This window comes from Musca autumnalis, unplaced genomic scaffold, assembly GCF_047663935.1.
Source record: "Musca autumnalis isolate F117 unplaced genomic scaffold, ASM4766393v1 scaffold_1, whole genome shotgun sequence".
Lineage (NCBI taxonomy): Eukaryota > Metazoa > Arthropoda > Insecta > Diptera > Muscidae > Musca > Musca autumnalis.
Genome location: NW_027411644.1, coordinates 248,767,633 through 248,791,882, shown reverse-complemented (window position 1 = coordinate 248,791,882; position 24,250 = coordinate 248,767,633). Strand labels below are relative to the sequence as shown.

General features: G+C 33.8%; 2 protein-coding genes across 8 annotated transcripts in view; one reads left to right on the top strand and one right to left on the bottom strand.

Moving 5' to 3' along the window:
* Atg16 (Autophagy-related 16) overlaps nt 1-24,250 on the bottom strand; it is a 611,817-nt gene that overhangs the window by 271,960 nt on the left and 315,607 nt on the right. The gene's annotated exons all lie outside the window — the stretch shown is intronic.
* LOC141389322 (uncharacterized) overlaps nt 21,928-24,250 on the top strand; it is a 263,625-nt gene continuing 261,302 nt past the window's right edge. The window contains exon 1 of the mRNA XM_073960675.1: nt 21,928-22,019. The gene's annotated coding sequence lies outside the window, so the exon portion shown is untranslated. The remainder of the gene's footprint in view (nt 22,020-24,250) is intronic.

Here is a 24,250-nt window from a genome sequence, read left to right as displayed (position 1 = left end):
AGATAGACGACCTCCTAAAGGTAAAGGGGTCTTCTGTGGATAGAAAACTTCCTTGAGGGGTCTTTTGTAGATAGAAAAAAATTATATTCTGTCTATAGAGAGGAGACCCCCTAAAATGGTATTCTGTCTTCTATCTTCAGAAGACGCCTCAAGGAAGTCTTCCATCCACAGAAGACCCCTTTACCTTTAGGAGGTCGTCTATCTACAAAACACCCCTTTTGGAAGACCCCATAAAGGGGGTGGGTGAAGGAGAGAAAACCTCATAAAGGGGTCTTCTATAGATTGAATACCAACCAAAGGGGTCTTCTATAGATAGAAGACCTCCTGAAGGGGTCTTCTATAGATAGAATACCTCCCAAAGGGGTCTTCTATGGACAGGAGACCTCCCAAAGAGGTCTTCTATAGATAGAATACCTCCTAAAGGGGTCTTCTATAAACAGAAGATCGCCTAAAATGGTCTTCTATAGTTAGAAGATCCACTAAAATGGTATTCTATAGATCAAATGTGTCTTCAAAACGCCTTCTATAGTTAGAAGACCTTCAAAAGGGGTCCTTTATAGATGTAAGACCTCCTTAAGGGGTGGTCTTTAGAAAGAAGACCTCATAAAGGGATCTTTTAGGGATAGAAGACCTCCTAAATAGATCTTCTATGGATAGAAAACCTCCTAAAGGGATATTCGATATTTCTATGGACAAAATACCTCTTAAGGAGTATTTCTATAGTTATAGTAAATCTTAAAGGGTACTTCCATAGATATAATACCTCTTACAGGGTACTCCTATAGATAGAAATTTTCATAAAGGGGTCTTATATAAAGAAGACCTTCTAAGGGGGATTAATACGGATAGAAGACTTCCAAAAAAGGTATTCTATAGACGAAAGACCTCCTAAATGGCTCTTCTATAGATATAAGACCCCCTAAAGGAGTCTTCTGCTGATGGAAGACCCCAGAAAGCTCTCTTATATAAACAGAATATCTCCTAAAATGGTCTTTTACCGATACAATACCTCCTAAAAGTTTCTTCGATAGATTAAGGATCTCCTACAGTGATCCTAGAATTATCTTATATACAGTGGCGGCCATATAATTAAGAACGATATCGTATTAAAAAGTATTTGACTTGCTACGTTCCAAATATTTGAATATTTATATGGAACAAAATTTGTAAAAAAAGTACAAGGTAAGCACTTTCAAATAAAGCCAAAACATGTTTTAATTCTCCCTCGTTTATACGAAAGACACCACGATTTATTAAAATAGTCAAAAATCGACCTGGCCACATAATTAAGAACGATATAAGTAAATGTTACTTTAAGGTAATTTTCATACACAATATGTGAATATATCCTTATGTATTTTAGAAATCGGTTACTTTGATTCATTTATAGTACCAAATGTCCTTCAATGGTACATATTATTGAGTCTAAGTTTGATAATTAGAGCATACCTAAGGATTTCCAAAATGTGCCCATAATTTGACGAATTTATTTTATTTTTGGGATCTAAAGCCACAGTTTTGGCTTCCTTTCATTCCCTTAAAGACGCTCTAAACGATACCCTGTGATAGTCGTTCCATAGTCGGCGCTTATTTACCCTTAAATTGGTTTTTATCCCACTTCTTTGAGTCCTTTACGAGGGAATTGTCTGGGAAATAGTTTTGTGTGAGCCATTTCCACCTTATAAATAGGTAGGATTGTTGTCTGCAGGTAGTAGACAGGAAATAAAAAAAATAATTTCGTTTTGTACAAAAAATTGGCCTAACGGTACACCGAACAAAAATGAAAGGTTTAATATTTTGAAAACCTTCATTGCACAATGTCTTTGTGGGTGTGGTAGGCATAGTTATGTAAGACTTTTTAATCAATGAATCTCATATTAATATCAAAACCTGTCAAATCAATAATTTTTATGGTTGAAAATACAATTTTTGTATAAGCTAATGTCTGATGTACATACATACACAAAATTATTGCGGAATTCGAGCATTCAAAACATTATGTTAATAAATGTTATATTCGGTGTGGAATTCTTCCAATTTTTGTATAGACATCATATTATTGTTTCATTTCCTGTCTACTACCTGCAGACAAAAATCCTACCGCTTTATAAGGTGGAAATGGCTCTTACGAAACTATTTCCCAGACAATTCCCTCGTAAAGGACTGAAACAAGTGGGATAAAAGCCAATTTAAGGGTAAATAGCGGCGATTATGGACCGACAATCACAGGGTATCGTTCAGAGCGTCGTCGAGGGAATGAGAGGAAGCCAAAACTGTGGCTTTTGATCCCAAAAATAAAATGAATTCGTCAAATTATGGGTAAATTTTGGAAAACCTTAGGTATGCCCTAATTATCAAACATAGACTCAAAAATATGTACAATTGAAGGACATTTGATACTAAAAATTAATCAAAGTAACCGATTTCTAAAATAAATAACGATATATTCACATATTGTGTTTGAAAATTACCTTAAAGTAACCTTTATTTATATCGTTCTTAATTATGTGGCCAGGTCGATTTATGACTATTTTAATAAATCGTGGTTTCTTTCGTATAAACGAGGAAGAATTAAAACATGTTTTGGCTTTATTAGAAAGTGCTTACCCTGTACTTTATTTACAAATTTTGTTCCATATAAATATTCAAATATTTGGAACGTAGCAAATCAAATACTTTTTAATACGATGTCGTTCTTAATTATATGGCCGCCACTGTAGATAGAAGACATCCAAAGAAGGTTTTCTTTAGATGAAATACCTCTATCTATAGCTGAAACACCCACTAAAGTGGTCTTTTATAGATAAAATAGCTTTTAAGTGATCTGCTTCTTACTATTTTATGTAAAAATCAATCAATTGTGCTGCCTTCTCGGTAAATTCAACCTAGTGAACCCTATTACGCACTCTCTCGTTTCGCCTCTTTACTTCAATGACCTTCGCCTTTTTTTAAGACAACCTAAACGTCCCACCAACATTTCCCTTTTCCAAAAATGATAAGATTCATCCGGCATACCAACCTTAAAAGCATTCAGCATTCACTTCATATCGAACAGATAACCACTGTCACTGTGCATTGCGGCAAAATCCCATTGGTTGCTTTATATAAGAATTTTCCAAGATTATGGAAGAATTGCCGGTATTGTTTCCAAAGCAAGATTTTTGCTTTGTTTTGTTTTCAGTTCTTGTTTTAATTTATTTGCAGTGCTACTTCAACATGGACAATATTATACGAAACTTTTGTAGTTTAACAAAAGCAAAAGCTGCATATCAGTCAAAACCGAAGAAGAAGAAACAACCTACAGCTGTTGTAAAATGCTAATGATACCAACATGCAGCTACTACTTACTGACTGACTCTATGACCAAACCAGACTATGACGTATCGAGGCAATTGTAATGCCATACAACCGGCACTTTTTAACTTTATTGTTGTTCACAAAGTGTACAGGTCGGTCTCTGTCGCTATTTATGAGTGTGTTTGTGTTCGTGTGTCTGTGCCAGATTTACAAATTCACCAGGTCGTATTGAAAAGACCAGCCAATATTAGACTTTAAGATTTTGCATTTTTATTTGTAATAAATAAAGTTACAACAAGTTGAGAGCACTTGGTACAACAAGTTTCCATTGCTTCCGATCTAAAAGTAATTTTTCATTTTTCTTTGGAAACAACAACAAAAACAACATCTTCTTTTGTTGCAAGTCACATTTTTTTGTCTTAGCAAAAAATTCAATTTGTTATTAAGAAAAAAATATCAAAATTCTCAAACAATGTTGTTGTAACTGCCTGCCATGACTTAGATCCCAACCCAAGCTTATTTTCTATTCTGTTGTATTTTGTTTCTTCGAGGTGAGTTTTAATGTGAAAAAATCTTTTCGAGATATTAAAAGAAAATAATCGTGCTGAAAGAAAGTTTTCCTTTTAGCTATTTTTTCCACTATTCCGGTCTATTGGTGAGATTCTTGTTCATTATAGTATTTTTATGTGTTTTCTGTTGATTGTTTTACTGGTTTTTATTTCATAGTTTTTCTCCTTCTCTGCAGATATTTCCTTCATCTTTGCTAAAGGCAATCATAATATATTTCTTTTTATTTCATATTTTGGTTTCTACTTCTAGTTTTATCATCTTTATTAGCTTTTCTGGAACGGAAAACGAAAACTCAATGCATTTTTTAGTTATTAAATAAAGTGCGAACGTGTAATTGTCGTTAGCTGTATTTTTTCTAAAATTAAAAGTCAATAAATGGTAAAAACCCAATATGGGTTCTACAACTTGACTCAGTCAAATTGGTTGGTAATTAATGGTAGGAGTATTATATACACTATACGGATTGAAGTATAACCAAACTATTAATTTTACTAAAAAATATATGTACATTAGGGTGAACCAAAAAAAAAACAAATATTCTTTTTTTTTGGATTTCCTACCCCCAAAATATTTTCCATTTGATCGAAAAACTTTGTATATGAAATTCTATGGCGTTCGGTTAAGGTTAACCCGCGCCAACCTAGCGATATTTGTTTTCGCAGTAATTTGTATGGGACCAAATGCCCACTTTCACCAAAATTCTCTAAATGCCATGCATTATGGTCCAATCGATGAAAAAACTTTGCCAGTTAATTATTGTGGCTAAAAACGACTTCTGCAAAAAATTTTGAAAATCGGATCGGATTAAACAAAGTTTGTTTTTTTTTTTGTTATTTACAGTAACTCACTGATCAACATGGAATCAAAGTGTGTAACAAATGTGTATCACTTTGCTATAAACTAAAGCCGTTCTGACTGAAATATTGCTTAACATGCTATAAATATAACCGTATTATTTCTTCAGTTAATGCACACATACATATGTGACATTTATTAATATTAATTAATCTCCGTTTACTTCCGATAAGCCTGCATGCATATCTTATCCAATTGAAGAAATTAATTAAATTTATGATACTCTTAGCGACCAATTGATTGCACAAACTACGTCCATGTCAAAGTATTTATTGTCACTTATTAAAATAGCTTTTGATAAGATTTTGTTTTATTTCCGTGTTAATGGCATCTGCCATTAGAAAGGGAAACTAATTTTATATTAAATACATAATAATGTATGAAATTTTACAGAATTGCCTATCGGTTCATTTTTGGAATGGCCACTACCTCATATCCGCAAACGGAATGAAATACTAATGAACAATATTTACCTCTATCTATACCCTCAGCATTTATGCTAACGGGGGTATATACACTTTCATAGGGGCAAAATGTGCCTCATCTAAATAATGGTTTTAGACCCCAAGTATGTTTGGACGAAATGTGTTTCAGACAATTTGGAGTTTATTTAGCCATGTCCTTCCGTCTGTCTGGCTGGCTGGTGCGCACGATAACTCTCGAACGGACCAACCAAAATTTGGTTTTCTTAATATTTGGTCCAAACTTATATTAAGTTCGAAGATGGGTTATATCGGTCCACTCCTTCCGGTACCTCCCCCACAAAAGTTCGAAAATATTCGGAAAATTTGTGCGCGCGATAACTCTTGAAGGAAGTAACCGATTTGGTCCATTCTTTGCACATCGTGAAATTTCTACCAGACTTAGATGAGGTTCCAATATAGACTAAATCGGTCCACTCCTTTGGGTACCTCCCACACAAAATTTCGGATAAGTTCAGCTTACGACCTGCTCTCGAATCGCTTTGATCTTTATTGCAACAACTTTTATTCAATGCCCCCCATACGACGGTACAAGTTTCATCAGGGGCAAGTCCATACTTCCTCAGAAGATAGCCTGAAAGATGCAAAAAGCCCCTATGATACCGAGTGTAGTGGATGTAGCGCAAGATAACTCTCGAACGGATCTGCCGATTTGGTCCAAAATTTGGCCTTCGTAATATTTTATCAAACATAGTTTAAATTCGAAGATGGGCTATATCGGTCCAGGTACCTCCTCCGCAAAACTTCAAAAATCTTCGGAAAAATTGTGCGCACGATAACTGTTGAAGGGAGTGACCGATGTAATCCATACTTTGCACATCCTAATATATCTACCAGATATAGATCAGGTTCGAATATGGACTATATTTGTCTACTTATTCTGCTACCTCTCACACAACATTTCGGATAAGTTCACTTTAAGACTTGCTCTCGAATCACTTTGATTTTTGTTGAAGCTATTTGCATTCGCTACCTGCATTACGACGGTAAAGTTTTTTCAGGGGCAAGTCCATATTTCTTCGGAAAATAGCCTGAAAGGTGTAAAAGATCACTATGTCACCATATGTGGCTGTCGGAGAGCACGATAACTCTCGAACTGTTCAACCGATTTGGTCCAGCATGTGGTCTTCGTCATATTATATCCAAACTTAGTTTCATGGGGCAATACCGGTCCACAACTTCCGGTACTTCTCCCCAATATTTAAAAAAATGTCACTAAAATGCTAGGACGATATCACTTGAGTGGGGCAACCAATTTGGCCCAAACTTTGGATCTCCTAATATTTTGTCAAAATTTAGTTTAACTTCTAAAATGGCCCATATCGTTCCTCCCTAAGGGTACCTCCCCCAAAAAGGTTCAACATTTGTGTCTTAGTGCAGTTAATTCCTAATCCACTTTTTTGTCTGCAAGTTCAAATGTCCAAAAAGGGATACACAATTCTGGAGAGACCTTAAATACATTCGATCTGTCCGTAGGTGAAAGTTTCCTGACACCTTTTTTACTTGTCGATGTAGCAACTTGTATTCGTTGCCCCCATTACGACGGTACAAGTTTTTTCAGGGGCAAGTCTTCCTGAGAAAATAACCAAAAATGTGGTAAAAAACCCAATGGAACCATGCGTAGTGGTTGGAGCGCACTATAACTCTCAAACGGATTAAACGATTTGGTCCAAAATTTCGTAATATTTTGTTCAAACTTAGTTTACGTACGAAGACGGGCCATATCGGTCCACTACGTTGGTTACCTCCCCCATAAAAGTTCAAACGTGTTCGGAAAAATTGTGCGCACTATAACTCTTGAAAGAAGTAACCGATTTGGTCCATACTTTGCACAACGTGAAATTTCTGCCAGACATAAATGAGGTTTTAATATGGACTGTATCGATCCACTCCTTCGGGTACCTCTCACACAAATTTTCCGATAAGTTCAGTTGAATACCTGCTCTCGAATCGCTTTGTTTATAATTATCGGGAAAAAGGATTTTGGTTGATTTGAAAGTTCCAATTCAATCTTAATTTCAATATTTAATATTGTTTATAACAACCGCCTTTAAGTTAACGAGGGTGTATATACACTTTGATACGACCAAAAACGTCTCCCATCGAAATAATGCTTTTGGATCACAAGTACATATGTTTGAACGACAATTCGGAGTCGATTTAGCCTATTCGTGCGTGTAGTTCTCGAACGGTTCACCACGTTGAGTCCAAACTTTGAACTAAACTGTTGCTCACGATATTTCTCGAAGGTATTAAACTCAATTTTCCAAAACGACTTAAGTTTAGAATAAATGTGAAGATGTATGACGTTTAGAATAAATCGACTACCCCCTTCGGGAGTTCATCTCAGCCATTTTAGGTGGTTTCCGTAAGGATTTTATAGCTTTCAGGCCAGTGTCTCAAGTAGTATGGATTTTTCCAAGAGAAATGTAAATAGTGGCCACACTAGCAAGCAACCGATTATTCGAGCAAAGCTGACAATGTGTACTTTCGAATCACGTCTTACTCCGATTATAGGTTACAGCCTAGACCTTTAAATGGTATCCAGGTCATACTTAGTGGGACCCAATGAACCAAAAAGTTATCTTCAAAATAATTTTGTTTGTTTGTTTTTTTTTGCAACCTAATTTTCAGAAAGTATACCGATTATGAAACTTGATATTCCGACCTTTACATTGATGCCATTTTGTGTATGCAGGTGGTCAAGATTGTCGATAAATTCTCACAGTTGGTGATTATCGATAGTATATCCGGCTTATGTTCCGTTCCTGGATCTTCCTTATTTTGGTGTGTATGCATAGAATCCGATCGGCCGAATTTTGCTCCGCCGTTCTTATCTGCTAATGTTCTAAATTTGTCAATTATTAACACCAAATCCCTAAGTTAATTAAATTTCATTTACGACGTTGCCTTGTGTGACATACGATATACAGAGTTGGACCACATACCCACTCCAATCTTGTTCAGTTGTCTAACTCTAATGATAATTTTGATATAACAACAAAATTTGGCCCTGAATCAATTCCATAAATTTATGCCGAAAAGTTCGATCAGCATCACTCGGGTCTTCTAAAGTTGCATTAGTATATTCCAATTATTTCATTTCTTTGATGCGCAATAATAAAATGTCAGAGTATATTTATTTTATATTTAAAACATTTAAAATAAATCTTTACTTATTCGAATTTGAATCTTTATTTAGACGATTTTTGTTTGCATTTTCTATTTGTCAACTTGTTTATTTTTATGATTATTTGCGACGGCAACCCACCAATTGTTAAAAAAATTCTCGTTCGCACTCGCACTTAATGTATTTCCATGCCATCTATTGTTACTCGTACTGGTGGTCGGTCGTTGTGCCAAAAATGTATTCAAAGAAAGCACCAACAATGGGTCATTATCATCTATTATATGGTTAGTTGGACTCTAACTTCGCTTTTTCTACATTTGCTATTTTGCCTAGCTAGGCAGTGGGTAATGGTAATAAGATTAACATTCAACATTCTAAGAAATTGGTAATATAAACTAAATGCCTTCACCACACCAATTCTAAGCTGTGCTAGTTAGCTTAGAATTGGATATTGTTGGCCGCCCCCTCTTAACAAGAGACCTGGTGTTAAGTTGTGTGGGCTGACAAATGATTTTTTCCAAATTTACTTATGTTGTTACATTCAAACTCTGTGTGGACGAAATAGACTGCAAATGCCTCATGTCTGTCGGTGTGTGGCATGGTGCCATACGTAGAACATAAAATGAAATTGGTTTTTAATCCCATTTAAGAAGTGAAGTATGTCCAACTAAATTTGAATGTTAGTTTTGAAAATACCAACTCATGTGGATGTCATTTGCAAGAGGTGGTATAAATGCATGTGCAAGCACAGTGGGGTTGAAGACGAAAACATAAACATTTCCATGAAAATCAATTTGGTTCGATTAAGTTGTGCGTATCAAGTTTTTGCAGTAGGTTTTTATCTCAGAATGATGTCAACAAAAATCTTCGCTTACCTCCAGTATTTTGGTTGGTAAAACAGAGAGCACATATCGCTCATTTACTCAGAGTGGAATAACTAAAATGCGTTTTCTGATTTAGCAAAATCTATTTTTTCTACGAATTCGACTTTATCATGTGTCAAATTTTCACGCAAATTGCATACAAGCCCACTGTGCCACGAAAAGTGCAAAAAAATTGTTTCTATTTGGACCAATATTAAAGAAGTTATGAGTATTTCTTTGCATATAGTTTTTACAGAATTCGAAATTTTCAAGGAGTGGTATCTCTGGAACCGTTAGTCAAAAAGTCTGAAAATATACTGAAATGTTTTGCTGATGAGAAGCATCACCACAGCAAAAAAAAAGGAAATCAAAAACCACATTTTGCGTGTTCCCGATTTTACTCAGAAATACCCATATATCGTCTGCTCCGTCGGAAAAGGACGTAAGTCCACTTTTTTTGGAAATCGCATTTTTGTTACAGGATGATAGTAGACGTCAAAACACGTCGTATGATATAAAGAAAATGGTAGTACGTCGCGTTTTTCTATATGTTTTGCCATTGTCGGAAAAGGTCGTAAGTCCACAAAACGTACAAATTTGAGTACGAAAAGGTCGTAAGTCCACAGGAAAATGTATACTTTAAAAGAATACTACAGCTAATGTAGTTCAGATATAATTTTTAACGCCATCCATGGTTGGGGTACAATGTAAAGAACTAGCCTACACCTTTGGATGATAATCGGATGATATTTGGCGGAGCCTTTGGACCAAACTTTTGAACAAAAATGTGATAATTTCTATATTGCAACGAAAATTTACATTTGAAATCTATTTTCCCCTATAAGCGAACTGATTATGAAGATGGACTTCTGGCCTTTTCATTGATACAAATTGGGATGCTGTATGTGTTCAAATACCTCATATATTGAAAAATTGTAAAAAAAACAAGGTTTTTGCTGTTTTACTGTCGTATATCTTACTTAACTTTATTAGCTGGTAATTTGTGGTTTCTCTAGGGACATTTATTCACATAACGAGATTTATTTGAATTCTGAATTGAATTACTTTATTCATAATGCTTATATTATTAAATGATTCTAAAATAAATATTGAATGAAATGTTATTAAACTAAGAAGACATCATGGTTTTTGCTAACAAAGAGCAGTATAAATTTGGAATGGAATTAGACGATGGTGTCATGGGTCTAGTTTCCTATGGTTTTCACGGTGATTCTGAAAGCTCTGATGATAAACTTCCTAAGCCCAGGAAGACATTACATTCATTCTGAGGAATATTGAGGCCACACCTTCAAAATACCGGAAATCGGGAGGTACCGTCTATGGGGGCTATATGAAGGCGTCAATACCAAACATCCTAGAAGTAATAGAAACTTCTATACCAAATCACGAAGATCTATCTTTCAAAATTGCGAGCTGTATCTTAATTTAATATATATATAATATATATAATTTATATATAATTTATAGGGTCTCCGCTGAATATATCGATATGTTATAAACTGAATGACAAATTAAATTGTACCCTCCATATTATGGTGGAGGGTATAAAAATCTTCAGAAATGTTGGTGTCGATATGCAATTTTAACATACCGCCAAATAACTGATGACTTGAGGCATACCGCCTGTGTCCACCTTCTTAAAATGTATCTTATATACCTGATGAAACTATAGCTATCGATATGTTGCCTTCTAATCTAAACACTTGCTTTCCAATAAGACCAAAGCTTCGTTATGCATAACATCTGGTATTTCCATTGATTTGTAGCATATTTAAGAAAGTGGGGGTGGTCGGGTCTTATTGTTAAAATATGTAGCCCGGATTGGGGAAACGGAATCGTTCGTAAGTTTTTTATATGTATATAGCCCATTTAAAAATAGGGCACAGGTGTAACCCGCTCCTCCGAAATTCAACGAAATATATAGCCTACTTCCACCAAGGGACATCCCTGTGCATAATCTGAAAATTACATGGAAAAAGTACTTAGGGTCGGAGATTCAACAACAGTTGCCTCGCAAATTAATTTTCTGACCGATATTTTCATAACTTTGAGTCTATGCGGAACAAACAAACATGCACACATTGTCTTTTATATATAAGATTTCACCCAAAAGTTTTGGTCCATTAAACCCGCTAATAATTATCTCATCACCATGTTAAATTGCAAGATTATTCTTTTTCTTAAACCCAAATCATTTCGCTCCGATCGAAATATTACTGCGATCTACAGGACAGCTACAAAGTCGGGTAAAAATTGTGTGTTTGATCCATTTCACACCTTTCGATCATAACCAACATCTTATGGGGTCACTTCTGGTCGGAACCCGACCTGTCCACAAAATTTCGTGACGATCGGAGTTTTATTACAATTGTTAATGGATGGACGGACACATAGCTAGATCGCTTTATCTCGTCAAGATATGAAAAAATGGCAAGGGAGGGTCTACGACGAATACTTCGCGATGTTACACGAATATTGGACAAAACAAACTTATAATACCCTTTCCACATAGTTTTGTAAAGTATAAAAAATTTATTTTGAAAACGTCCGTAAATTGTAGGAAAAGGTCGTAAGTCCCTACAAAAATACAAAAATGTACAAGGAAAAGGTCGTAAGTCCATAGACATCAAATTATCTCCCAAACCTGACGGAACGGGACGGGAACAGGTATTGAAGCGGAATAAATAAACGAAGAATACTGCCTTTACCACCATAATAAAATCTTTAATACAGAAAGCGCTGGAATGTTTTTTCTTCCTCCTAAAAAATTTATTGAGAGGGACTTACGACCTTTTCCGACGGAGCAGACGATATACTTTAATTTATTTTAGAAAATATTTCAAAATTAAATTCTAATAAGAAGGAAAAATAAATTCTCCCCACTGTATATCTAACGCATTCCATTACTAACCAACCACACATCATTCATGTATGTAATAGTGTTGTTTAATATTAATAACTTGTTGCACCGTTCTTGCAGCACATTATTAAATACATGTATTATTATGTTGCTGGGAGTATTTAGTGTCAATAACGGATTTGTGTTGGTGTAAATATTTCTTGTGTGGTTGTTGGTCGATTGTTACGGCCACCTCCAGTCTTTTGTATTTTTATTTTTATTCTTCTGCATGTTTGGACTTCATGCTGGGGTCATCTTTGGGTTGGCATCTTTGTGATGCCCTCTTTCTTTCCACAACTTTGAAGAAATATTTCTTATGTTATTCTCTCATGAAATGTTGTGATCAAATACTACATCTTATTTAGGCATCATGGCGAATGGCTACATCTGTGGTTAATTTATAGATTTCATGAGTTTATTTCAAGTATATGTTCGCGAATTAAGACCCCCGTTTAGATTTCGAAATTTTGGAAGTTTTTTTATTTTATTTAAATATGTATGTCACTAGTCTTTTAAAAACGGCATTCAAGTACTAAATTTGAAATCCATTCCATGAAAATTATTTAATTTCGATGAAACCTTCGAATTGGCATACATACGTTCCAATAGTACTTGCTAGAAAACTTTTAGATAACAAAAGCTTTTTTCATTTTTATATCTAACCTTATCGGTTCTTAATATCATTAACATGATATTCCATTGAACATGTATGGTCTATTTATAATTATGGATCACTTTATGGAAAATGTTTTAGTTGGGGAAAATAACAGTTGCATTTGACAAATGAAAAAACAATATTGTTGTTTATATTAATTGATTAGTGGGTGGTGCCATTTACAAAACAAGAAAGAAAATTATGAATGATAACCCAGAACAATGTGTCAATTTGTCATGTAAACAAAACATTATCTCTCGTGACACTTTAGATAAAGGCATTTTGATTGATGTGAAGCTATTGGGAATTTGATATTGAATGTGAAAATTGAAATTCAATACGTAGATGTCGTAAGTCCACAGTTATATATATTTGGAAAGAGTAAAATTGCTAATGTAGTTCAGATATAAAGTAACTCGCCAACGACATATTGCTAAATTCCAAAATAGCATCCTACACCTTTAGATGATAGCCGAATCATATTTAGCGGTCTTCATGGACCAACAAATTTGCATAAAACGAGTATATATCTTTCTCAGATTATTTCTCAAAATGTACACTGATTATGAAATATGTTTTCCCGACAATGTAAAATTGATGCCAATTGTGTGAGTGGTAAAGTGTACAACAATTTGTCCACAAGAATTCACATTTTGTGGTTTTTATACCCTTCACCATACTATGGGGGGTACATTAAGTTTGTCATTCCGTGTGTAACAAATAATCATTTTAATCACAAACTATTTCTGAGTGTAATCGGAAACTTCTTCAAAAAGAGGTTTTTAATTTTCTTTGTTCTTTGTTGTGTGGATGCACAACATTTTAGAATATTTTCAGACTTTTCTCGACTAACGGTTCCAGAGATATCGCGCCTTGAAAAAGTCGAATTCTGTACAAACTATATACAAAGAAATACTCATGACTTCTTTAATATTGGTTCAAATAGAAAAAATATTTTTTTTGTTGTTTTTGTAAGTAAGCTAACTAATAAAAAATAGAAAAAAATGCACAGTTGGCTTAAATGAAATTTTCGCGATTTTAAACTACTATTAATTGCAAAAATGTTAAGTTCTATGGTAGTGGGATTCGAAAAATTACTATTTTTTCTTATTTTCTAAATTTGTCAATACAATATTTCCAATCTTTAACATCTTTAAACAGCCCTTAGAAGGCACCTGAGCGAAAATTTTGAACCTGAATGTGTTGTCCAATAAGCGCCTTTTTGAAACTGTCTTGCATTTAACAATGTCAAAGATTCGGCCAAATCCAATACTCAATTCGTAAGAGATCAAGTACTTACACTTTAGCGAAAAAAAATAAATTTTCTGTATGAGGTAGCCGAATGAGCGGACCGATGTGGTTCATATTGAAACCAGATCTACATACGTCTGGATGATGAATTACTATATGAAAAGTTTTTACAATATCGGTTACTCCCTGTGAGAGTTAATGTGAGATACCCGAGGGATGCTTCGCGTTTCTGATTCCAGGGATTGTACTGAACAAAAAAGTCCACTATACCATACGTCTATGGTGAAAATAGTTGTTTGGATATTTTGGCATATAACAGCCAAACCATTGAGATTTTCGATCAAATTCTAAGACAAAAATTGTAGCCAAGACAGAAATTAAGAACCCTCTAGTACATCGCAAAATCATTTTTGAACATTGTTCATCCTTTATTTGTAATTTTGTTGTCATATATTTATGAAATTCTGGAATTTTATACCCACCGGCGCACAGTGCCACCCATTGGCCAAAAATAAAAAAAATTAATGTAAAAGTTTTTGTGCAACATCTGGCAACTCTGGCAGCTATGACATGGAAATATATTTTAAGTGCAATAAATATATTCAAAATATCGCGAAACTAATACGTATAGCAAAATATTATAGTGGATTTTGAAGGAGGAGTAATAGCTTAATTTTCATTAAAAAATAGTGGTTTTAGCGTGTTGTGGAATCCTAGTTAGCTGCATATTTTCTTAGTGTTTTTTTTTTTTTGTAATGCCAAATCTATCATATACTTAATTAAATTTGACCTAAGGTTTTAGTCATGATGCCCACCAGATCCCACCTTGGGAATACTTTTCCAAAGAAGGTCATGGGTTTAAAATTATTCAGTATTAAAACCATCTAGTGCCAGACTATAAATGGTGGGTCGCTGACTAAAGCTGCCCTAGAATAGGTTTTCTATGGATCTATTAGCGTATAACTATGTTATCTGACCACGTACATTAACATAATTGGCATCGGTGGCAAGATGAAAAAATCTTCTTCCAAATTTGTCTTACGTTGGCGGTACGTGCTTTCCAGGAAGAACACTATAAGATCTATATTAAAAATTTTACCAATTTTCAAAAAATGTTGATTTTTTTAATCCGCTAATTTGTTTTGGAGATTGTTTTGTTTCCGCAAGCCTATTTTTGCATCATAAGATAATCGGGCCTTTGTTCATGTCATTTTGTATTAACAGCATAAAACAATTCTTACCGTATACCCCCTCCATAGGGGAAAGGGGGGAGAATGTTACGCTCGTGGTTTCTTAAAACACTCTTCGCAGTAGCACAAAGCTTTACCCGGCGCATTGGGTTGATTTTTACACTCTTAATATTTTTGGCCACTTTCTCCATACAAGTGGATCTACTGTGCGGCGTAGAATTATTATATTTATGGTATGGTTGGTAGTTATACATGTGCTAGTTCAGTTCAGTTTTTTGTTTTTTTCTCAAAAACGGTAAGACCTATCAGATATCGACTAAAGTAAAATTGGTAGGCTCAAAAATTGTCTGCAAGAATGATCTTTATGATTTTTCAATAAGAGTCACCATTGTTAAGATATCGTGATATACACTCCAGTTCATCTGAATAGAATCAACCAATTTTGCCTATAAATACCGTTATATCTAACAATAGGAGAGGAATTGAAAATAATGTTTTTGGTCATGTAGAGTATATAGTATCCGATATTTTCAATACCTAAAATGTTCGGTTACTTCGGTTATTTTACCCGTTTCACCTGAATATGTTCGTATTTCCCTTATAAGTGCATCATATAAATTATGTGTTTTTTGTACCTTCTAGGAAAAAATTTATAAAGACCAAACTTGTAGAGAATTTTTCTGTCTACAATATTTGCTCTACCCACCTTTTGATAAGACCTACCGTTTTCAAGAAAAAAACACCGAAAACCTAAAAAATCCCTAAATTTTGACCTTTGACTCCGAATAACTGTTTTTGCACACATGGGATCAATGGGGACTATTAGGAAATTGTTTCTAATGGCAAACCCTAGCTCTCCACCAAAATTCAGCTTTGTGGGAATTTTTGCTATTTCAATTGAACCAACCAACTTTTCCAATCGAATTAGCTGTATATTAACATTTCGAGTACTTTGTGGACAGGAGATCTCCTCTGAAAATATTACTGTTATTAGGACATGTATTAGTTTTTAGCATAGTTTTGTATGAACCCGCAATTTATTGACAAAAGCCCACATTTGTTAACACAAAAACTCCAAAAGTTCCAAAAAATAGGTATTTATCAGCATGTTCATTATACTTGTACAGAATCTGTGAGGTCAGAATTTCAAAGTAATGGTGATGTCGGTGGTTGTTAAATCATGGAATGTTAATGAGAAATCTTTGAAAAAATAAAAAAAAGTCAAATGGAATTGAAACTTAAATAAAAACAAAATAAACATATGTTTATCACGGTGCTTTTGAATCAAATTTAAATGGAACGTGCTTACACCTGGAAGTTTTTGCGGATTCTGAAACTACAATGTTTATAGATGAAAAAATTAAAAACTAAAAAATCGGCGGAGCGCTTTTTAAATAAATCTCGATTCAAGTTGGCATTTAAGAGTTTTTCAGGTTTTCAGGTTTGCTTGGAAACCACAAGTCCTATTGAAATGGGACTAAAGAAAATGTTGTAGCTATGAAAATTCTCTATAAAATTGGCTTTAGTGATATCTTCGTAGTTTTTACCATTATTGAGATATAGAAGTTCAAATTAGGACAATGGATTGACTGTATCGCCTCCTTATAAAGCAATGTTATACACAGTGCACCTTAACTAACTTTAAATGAAAAACCGCTTACACCACGAAAGTGTTTGCAGATTTTGAAACAGCTATGTATGTTTATAGATGAGAAAAATCGAAGAATAAGAAAAAATGACTGGATGGGTTCTTTAATAAATCGCGATCAAAGTTCATATTTTTCGGGTTTTTTAGGTTTTCACGATATTGCTTGGAAACCGCAAGTCCTATTGAAATGGGACTAAAGAAACTGTTGTAGCAGCGAAAAATCTGTACAAGATTGACTGATTGATATTATCCTAGGTTTTACCATTTTTGTGATATAGAGGTTCAGATCAAACTTTCAGATTATTTTCATAGGTCTTCAGGATTTAGCTTGAAAACTGCAAATCCTTTCGAAATGGGAGTGAAGAATATGTTGTTGTAAAAATTCTCTACAAGATTGGCCTTCGCAATTTTTTTCTAGGTTGTACCGTTTTTGAGATATATACATAGGTTTAAGTTGGGAAATTGCAGTCAAGACATTGTTTTATAAGGAGGCGATACAGTCAATCCAACGTCCTAATTTGAACTTCTATATCTCAATAACGGTAAAAACTACGAAGATATCACTGCCAATCTTGTAGATAATTTTTATAGCTACAACATTTTCTTTAGTCCCATTTCAATAGGACTTGCGGTCTTCAAGCAAAGTCGTGAAAACCTAAAAATGTGAACTTTGATCGCGATTTATTAAAAAATCTATCCAACGAATTTTTCTTGTTTTGGATTTTTCTCATCTATAAACATAGCTGTTTCAAAACTTCCCTGGTGTAAGCGGGTTTCATTTAATGTTAGTTAAGGTGCACTGTGTATAACAACATTGTTTTATAAGGAGGCGATACAGTCAATCCATTGTCCTAATTTGAACGTCTATATCTCAATAACGGTAAAAACTACGAAGATATCACAAATGCCAAATGTAGATAATTTTTATAGCTACAACATTTTCTTTAGTCCCATTTCAATAGGACTTGAGGTTTCCACGCAAAATCATGAAAACCTAAAAAATCCTTAAAATTGCCAACTTGAATCACGATTTATTTAAAAAGCGCTCCGGCGATTTTTCTGCTAAAAGGTGCGCACGATAACTTTCAAAGGCAGTAACCGATTTGGTCCATACGTCGTAATTTTTATTGCAGTTGGTTGTACTTAAGACCCCTATTACGATGTAATGTGCTTATAGGTCCACTCTTTCCGGTATCTCCTCCACAAAAGTACCAAAATATTCCCTAAAATTTTAAGCGCAATATCTCATAAACCGAGCAACAGATTTGGTCCAATATTGGGATATCGAAATATTTTGTTCAAACTTAGTTTATGTTCAAAAGTGGGCCCTATCGCCCCTACCACCCACACAAATGATCAACATTTTTGTTTATGTGCGATTAAGGGTCTGTGCGAGAAGGTGCCCGGACATAACTCCCACGGACATAACTCCCAAAATGATTTTGGGCGTTATGTCCGCTGCGCTTTGCGGACATAACTCCCGAAATTCGTTGGGAGTTATGTCCGTGAAGCGAAGCGGACATAACACCCAAAAAAATTGCGGACATAACTCCCAACGATTTTTTCTTAATTTATAAATTATTTCTTTGCTTAATTTTGAAATTTATAGTTATACATTTTTTTTTAAATTTTAAAGTAAAAGTTAGAATGTAAGCGGAATTATACATTTGAGAAGTCCTAAGTGCTAACCAATACCGAAGTATCCACAAAATCCTCTTTCATAAAATTATTTAAACACGAAATTATGCCCGAAAGAAGAAGTTTTAAATTGTAAAAATATTAGTTAAGAAAATCGCGCACTTTTTTCAAAAATATTTTCGTTTTTCAGAAAGTATTTGAATATTTGTACAAACACTTTTTATATTCCTTAATTGTGAACATATTTTTGTAAAAAAATACGCAATTTTTTTTCAAAAATATTTTCGACTTTTTATCTAATTAAAATGTGAAAATATTTTTGAATACTTTAACAAACACTTTTTATTTTCGTTGTTGGCATTTTTTATTTTTCTTTTCTAATTGTGATAAATATTTCTGTAAAAAATCGCGAATATTTTTACAAAAATTTTTATCTTAAATTGTGAAAATAGTTTTTTAAAAAATAGCGCGATTTTTTTTTAAATATTTTAGCCTGCGGCGCTTTTTGGTTTTCAGAAAGTATTTGAATAAAGAAAATTTTTTTTGTAAAAAATCGCGCGATTTTTTCAAAACTATTCTCGCCTGCGGCGCTTTTCGTTTTTCAGAAAGTATATGAATATTTTTACAAAAATATTTTATTTTCTTAAATTGTGAAAATATTTTTGTAAAAAATCGCGCGATTTTTTTTCAAAAATATTTTCGCTTGCGGCGCTTACCGTTTTTCAGAAAGTATTTGAATATTTTTACAAAAACTTTAAATTTTTCTTAAATTGTGAAAATATTTTTGAACAAAATCGCGCGATTTTTTTAAAAATATTTTCGCCTGCGGCGCTTTTCGTTTTTTAGAAAGTATTTGATTGAATATTTTTACAAAAACTTTTTATTTAGTTAAATTGTGAAAAAATTTTTGTAAAAAATCGCGCGATTTTTTCAAAAATATTTTCGCCTGCGGCGCTTTTCTTTTTTCAGAAAGTATTTGAATATTTTTACAAAAACTTTTTATTTTCTTAAATTGTGAAAATATTTTTGTAAAAAATCGCGCGATTTTTTTTTTTCAAAAATATTTTCGCCTGCGTCGCTTTTCATTTTTCAGAAAGTATTTGATTGAATATTTTTACAAAAACATTTTATTTTCATAAATTGTGAAAATATTTTTGTAAAAAATCGCGCGATTTTTTTTTAAATATTTTCGCCTGCGGCGCTTATCTTTTTTCAAAAAGTATTTGCGAATTTTAAGAGAAACTTTTTATTTTTCTGTAGTCAGCATTTTTCGTTTAAAATAGGTTTCAAGGCAAATTTTGAATATAGTTCGACTTGAGATGGCTATTACTTATTTTGTAATTAATTTTTTTAAAAATTTTAAATCAATTATAAATTATTTTATGAAATGAAAAATGCATATGAACTTAAAGTTAATTTTTAAGTTTTTTCTTATGCATTTGAAATAGAAATTGCATTTAAATAAAAATCACTTAAATTTTAAAAACGGACATAACTCCCATTGGGACTTATGTCCGCAGAGGGGGGTCGGACATATCTCCCAAAAAATTTGGGGGTTATGTCCGCAAACCAAGGCGGACATAACTCCCAAAATCGTTTTGGGAGTTATGGCCGTTGGGAGTTATGTCACGGCACCGTGCGAAAATCCTTTGGAACTTTTTACCGAAGGTATTTCTAAAAGCCCTGTTTACAGCGATAAGATGGTTTTCGTGGCCATGTCCATGTTTACTGATATACTGGTCGTATCGAGAGGAATGACTCCCAAATTAAGACACAATTCCAAAATGGACTATGTCGGCCTATTCCTTCAGGTACCTACACGCAAAACTGTTGAGGTTTTATAGGATAAAATACATATCTTTCTCGGCAAGTTCATACGCCCAAAATTTTGAAAACCCTTTAAATAGGTACGTTTTTTAGGAAAAAGGGTGTTTCAATTCACACAGGCTGAGTGTAAATCTCTGTGGGCGAAGCCCACTGATACTTTTTTAATTGTTTCTTATTCTGCAATTTTTATACCCTCAGCCTTTAGGCTAAAGAGGGTATATACACTTTGATACTATGAAAATGTGCCTCATCGGAATAATAGTTTTAGACCCCAAGTATGTTTGGACGAAATGTGTTTCAGACAATTTGGAGTCGATCTAGGCTTGTCCGTCCGTCTGTCTGTCCTGCTAGCTGGAGCGCACGATAACTCTCGAACGGATGAACCGATTTGGTTCAAATTTTGGCTTTCGTAATATTTTGCCCAAACTTAGTTTAAGTTCGAAGATGAGCTACATCGGTCCACTCCTTCCGGTACCTCCCGCACAAAAGTTCGAAAATGTTGGGAAAGTTTGTGCGCACGATAACTCTTGAAGGAAATAACCGATTTGGTCCATACTTAGCACATCGTGAAATTTCTGTCAGACTTAGATTAGGTTCCAATATGGACTCAATCGGTCCACGACCTGCTCTCGAATCGCTTTGATATTTATTGCAACAACTTGTATTCAATGCCCCCCCCCCCCCCATACGACGGTACAAGTTTCATCAGGGGCAAGTCCATACTTCTTCAGAAAATAGCCTGAAAGATGCAAAAAGCCCCTATGATACCGAGTGTAGTGGATGTAGCGCAAGATAACTCTCGAACGGATCTGCCGATTTGGTCCAAAATTTGGCCTTCATAATATTTTGTCCAACCATAGTTTAAATTCGAAGATAAGCCATATCGGTCCACTCCTTCAGGTACCTCCCCCACAAAAGTTCAAAAATCTTCGGAAAAATTGTGCGCACGATAACTGTTGAAGGGAGTGACCGATGTAATCCATACTTTGCACATCCCAGTATATCTACCAAATATATATCAGGTTCGAATATGGACTACATTTGTGCACTCCTTCGGGTACCTCGCACACAAAATTTTGGATAAGTTCACTTTAAGAACTGCTCTGGAATCAATTAGATTTTTGTTGAAGCAACTTTCATTCACTGTCTCAGTTACGACGGTAAAAGTCTTTTCAGGGGCAAGTCCATACTTCTTGAGAAAACAACCCTAAAAATGTAAAAACCCTCTATGGCACCATGTAGTGGCTGGGGAGCACGACAATTCGAAGGAGGTGGTGCTTGTAGGTCCACTCCTTCCGGTACCTCCCCCACTAAAGTTCGATAATATTAGCTAAAATAGTACACGAGATATTTGTAGGTTCATACGCTTAAAATTTTCAAAACCCCTTAAATATATACGTTTTTGGAAAAAAGTGTTTCACTTCACACAGGCTGAGGGTATATTTCTGTCGGCAAAGCCGACTGATACTTTTTTACTTGTTAATAAGTAAGTGAGGTCCAACAGTCATTTAAATAATGACTAACCATTTTTATTATTTTAATGTTTTATTCTTTAAAATACTTTTACTAAACTTTTGCATAATTTTCTTGTTTCTTTGCAGTCTTACTGAACCCTAATTTAAATAATTGTAATCAAAATAGAAATTGACACTTTCTCTACGCCACTGGAAACCAGTTTAAACGCAAACAGAAAGTAAGTTAACATAATTTGCAATTATAATTCAGTTAAGGTCATTAAAATTTTAATGAACTGCGGGAGTGGAGAGTAAACGTAAATATTATTTTGGCGAATTCTGAATGAAAATAATTATCATTGTTATAATAGTAGAATTCTCCCACATAAAACCAGATTAATATTTTTATTAACACAAAAATTAGGTCAGTGGGTTTTTTCCCGCACATAAAAATATTCTAAATATTTTTCTAAGACCAAAAAAACAAACACGTTTTAATCTTAAATAAAAATATTAATATAATTAATGAATTTTTAAACAACATAAAACCAGTTTAAAACAATTTGTTCTGAAATCTCAGAAAAATCCCAAACAAATTAATAACACTAAAAGAAATATGTGGACATTGCCCAGAGCAACAAAATCACAGATTTTTTCGTAAGCACGTGCTTAAGACTAATCAATCATATGAAAGCATATTCGGTATCGATTTCCAGAAGCGTATTAGTCGGGCTTTAAAAGCTATTCCAAAGAATAAATCACTGATATAATGAAAAATTAATAAACTGTATTATAAACACATGGGAAACGTGTTAGCCACATGATATACGGGACTGGAACAAAATGTAGGCTATGGCAGATGATAAATTGCAGCAGCATTAAAGAATATTATGTTAGAGAATTAACAGATATGCTTTTATAATTTACAACAAATCGATAATAATCATCCAGTTAGCTACTTGTTGCAAACAATATATTAGAAATTAATTGAATTAATTTAAGGAGGACGAACACCTAGAAGTGGTTTTAAAAATGATGCCAGTTTTGTTGATGGAAGAGGAATGTACGATTGAAGTCTGATTAATTAAAAAAATGGAAAATAAATAGAAAAAAAGCAATTAAAAAAGATATAGGAAATTTTGAATAATGAAATGTTAGACATTTTTTGAAAAGTTGATTGAAAATGTTAATATAAACAAAAAAAAACTAATAATTAAACATAGATTCTCATGAGAGAATTTGAAATTATCTAAAGGAAAACAATGATTTAAGATTTTGTTGTGTTATTTGTTTTTCGTTTTTCATCATCTTTTTTACGTATCGAAGTTTCGTTTTCCTTGATATTTTTTCCATCACCACTATTATAACGTTTTGGAACGGCAGATGTACTGTTGTATTCGATGATTGAGTTTTCTTTTTATGGTTTGCTTTTTTTCGATTTTCTCATTGCATTTCAAAACACTGACCAGACGAGACCAATATTTATCTCTGGCACATGTTAGAAGATGTTTGTTGTTTCTGTTATTATTAGGTGACGTTATAGTAGTAGTACTACTACATACTAGTTGTAGTACTAGTGGTAGTGAAATGTTTAGTTGTTCGCTTTGTTTTGGGGATAAAAGATTCACCATGGTACCGCACACTCATTCAGGTTCTTGTGGCACCAAAGAAGTTTGCCAAAGTCTTGTAAAAGATTTTTTATCGACAAAAACAAAAAATTCTTGAATTAAGGAATACCTCATATGAGTGATTTCAGAAAGAATTGCGGAAAGTATTATTTATGAAAGTAGGATTCAATCAGAAACATATTATAGGACATTGATAACACTGCTCAACAAAATTGAAAAAGTTGAATGTTTCAACCGAAGTTGTTGTTGTTTCTAAATGAAATCGGCGAGTTATTTTCAAATCCGGTTTTGGTTTTTCTCCATCAGCTCTTGTTCTTGAGATATAACTCAAAATCGGTTTTTACGAGTTATTTCCGGATACAAACAAATATTTTTTTGTGGGTCTTTCGGCACTAATATATTAAGGAGACGTTGCACGTTCGATACAAACTGTTTTTTAAATAAATATTGTGAATATATATCAAGAAAATATAGAAAACATACGACCGGATTTGAAAATAACTCGCCGATTTCATTTAGAAACAACAACAACTTCGGTTGAAACAAATGTCGTGTTGACCAGTGTAATAGTATGCTTAAGGCCCCAAAAATCAGCATAAAAATTCAACAATGTAGCTGTAGCTATAAATCAATGTATGCAACTACGAAGTATGGTAAAATGCCTAATGTTACTGCAACCATCAATATTCACTTCAAACAAACGCATAGAGATCAGGCAATTACAAAAATTGAAGGGATGTATGGTGTGATTCCACCTTTAATACTCACTTCCCAGCAAACCAATTGTACCTACATCATAACGAAATCGGAGCAAAATTCGGACGCTACGACCGATGTCGGAT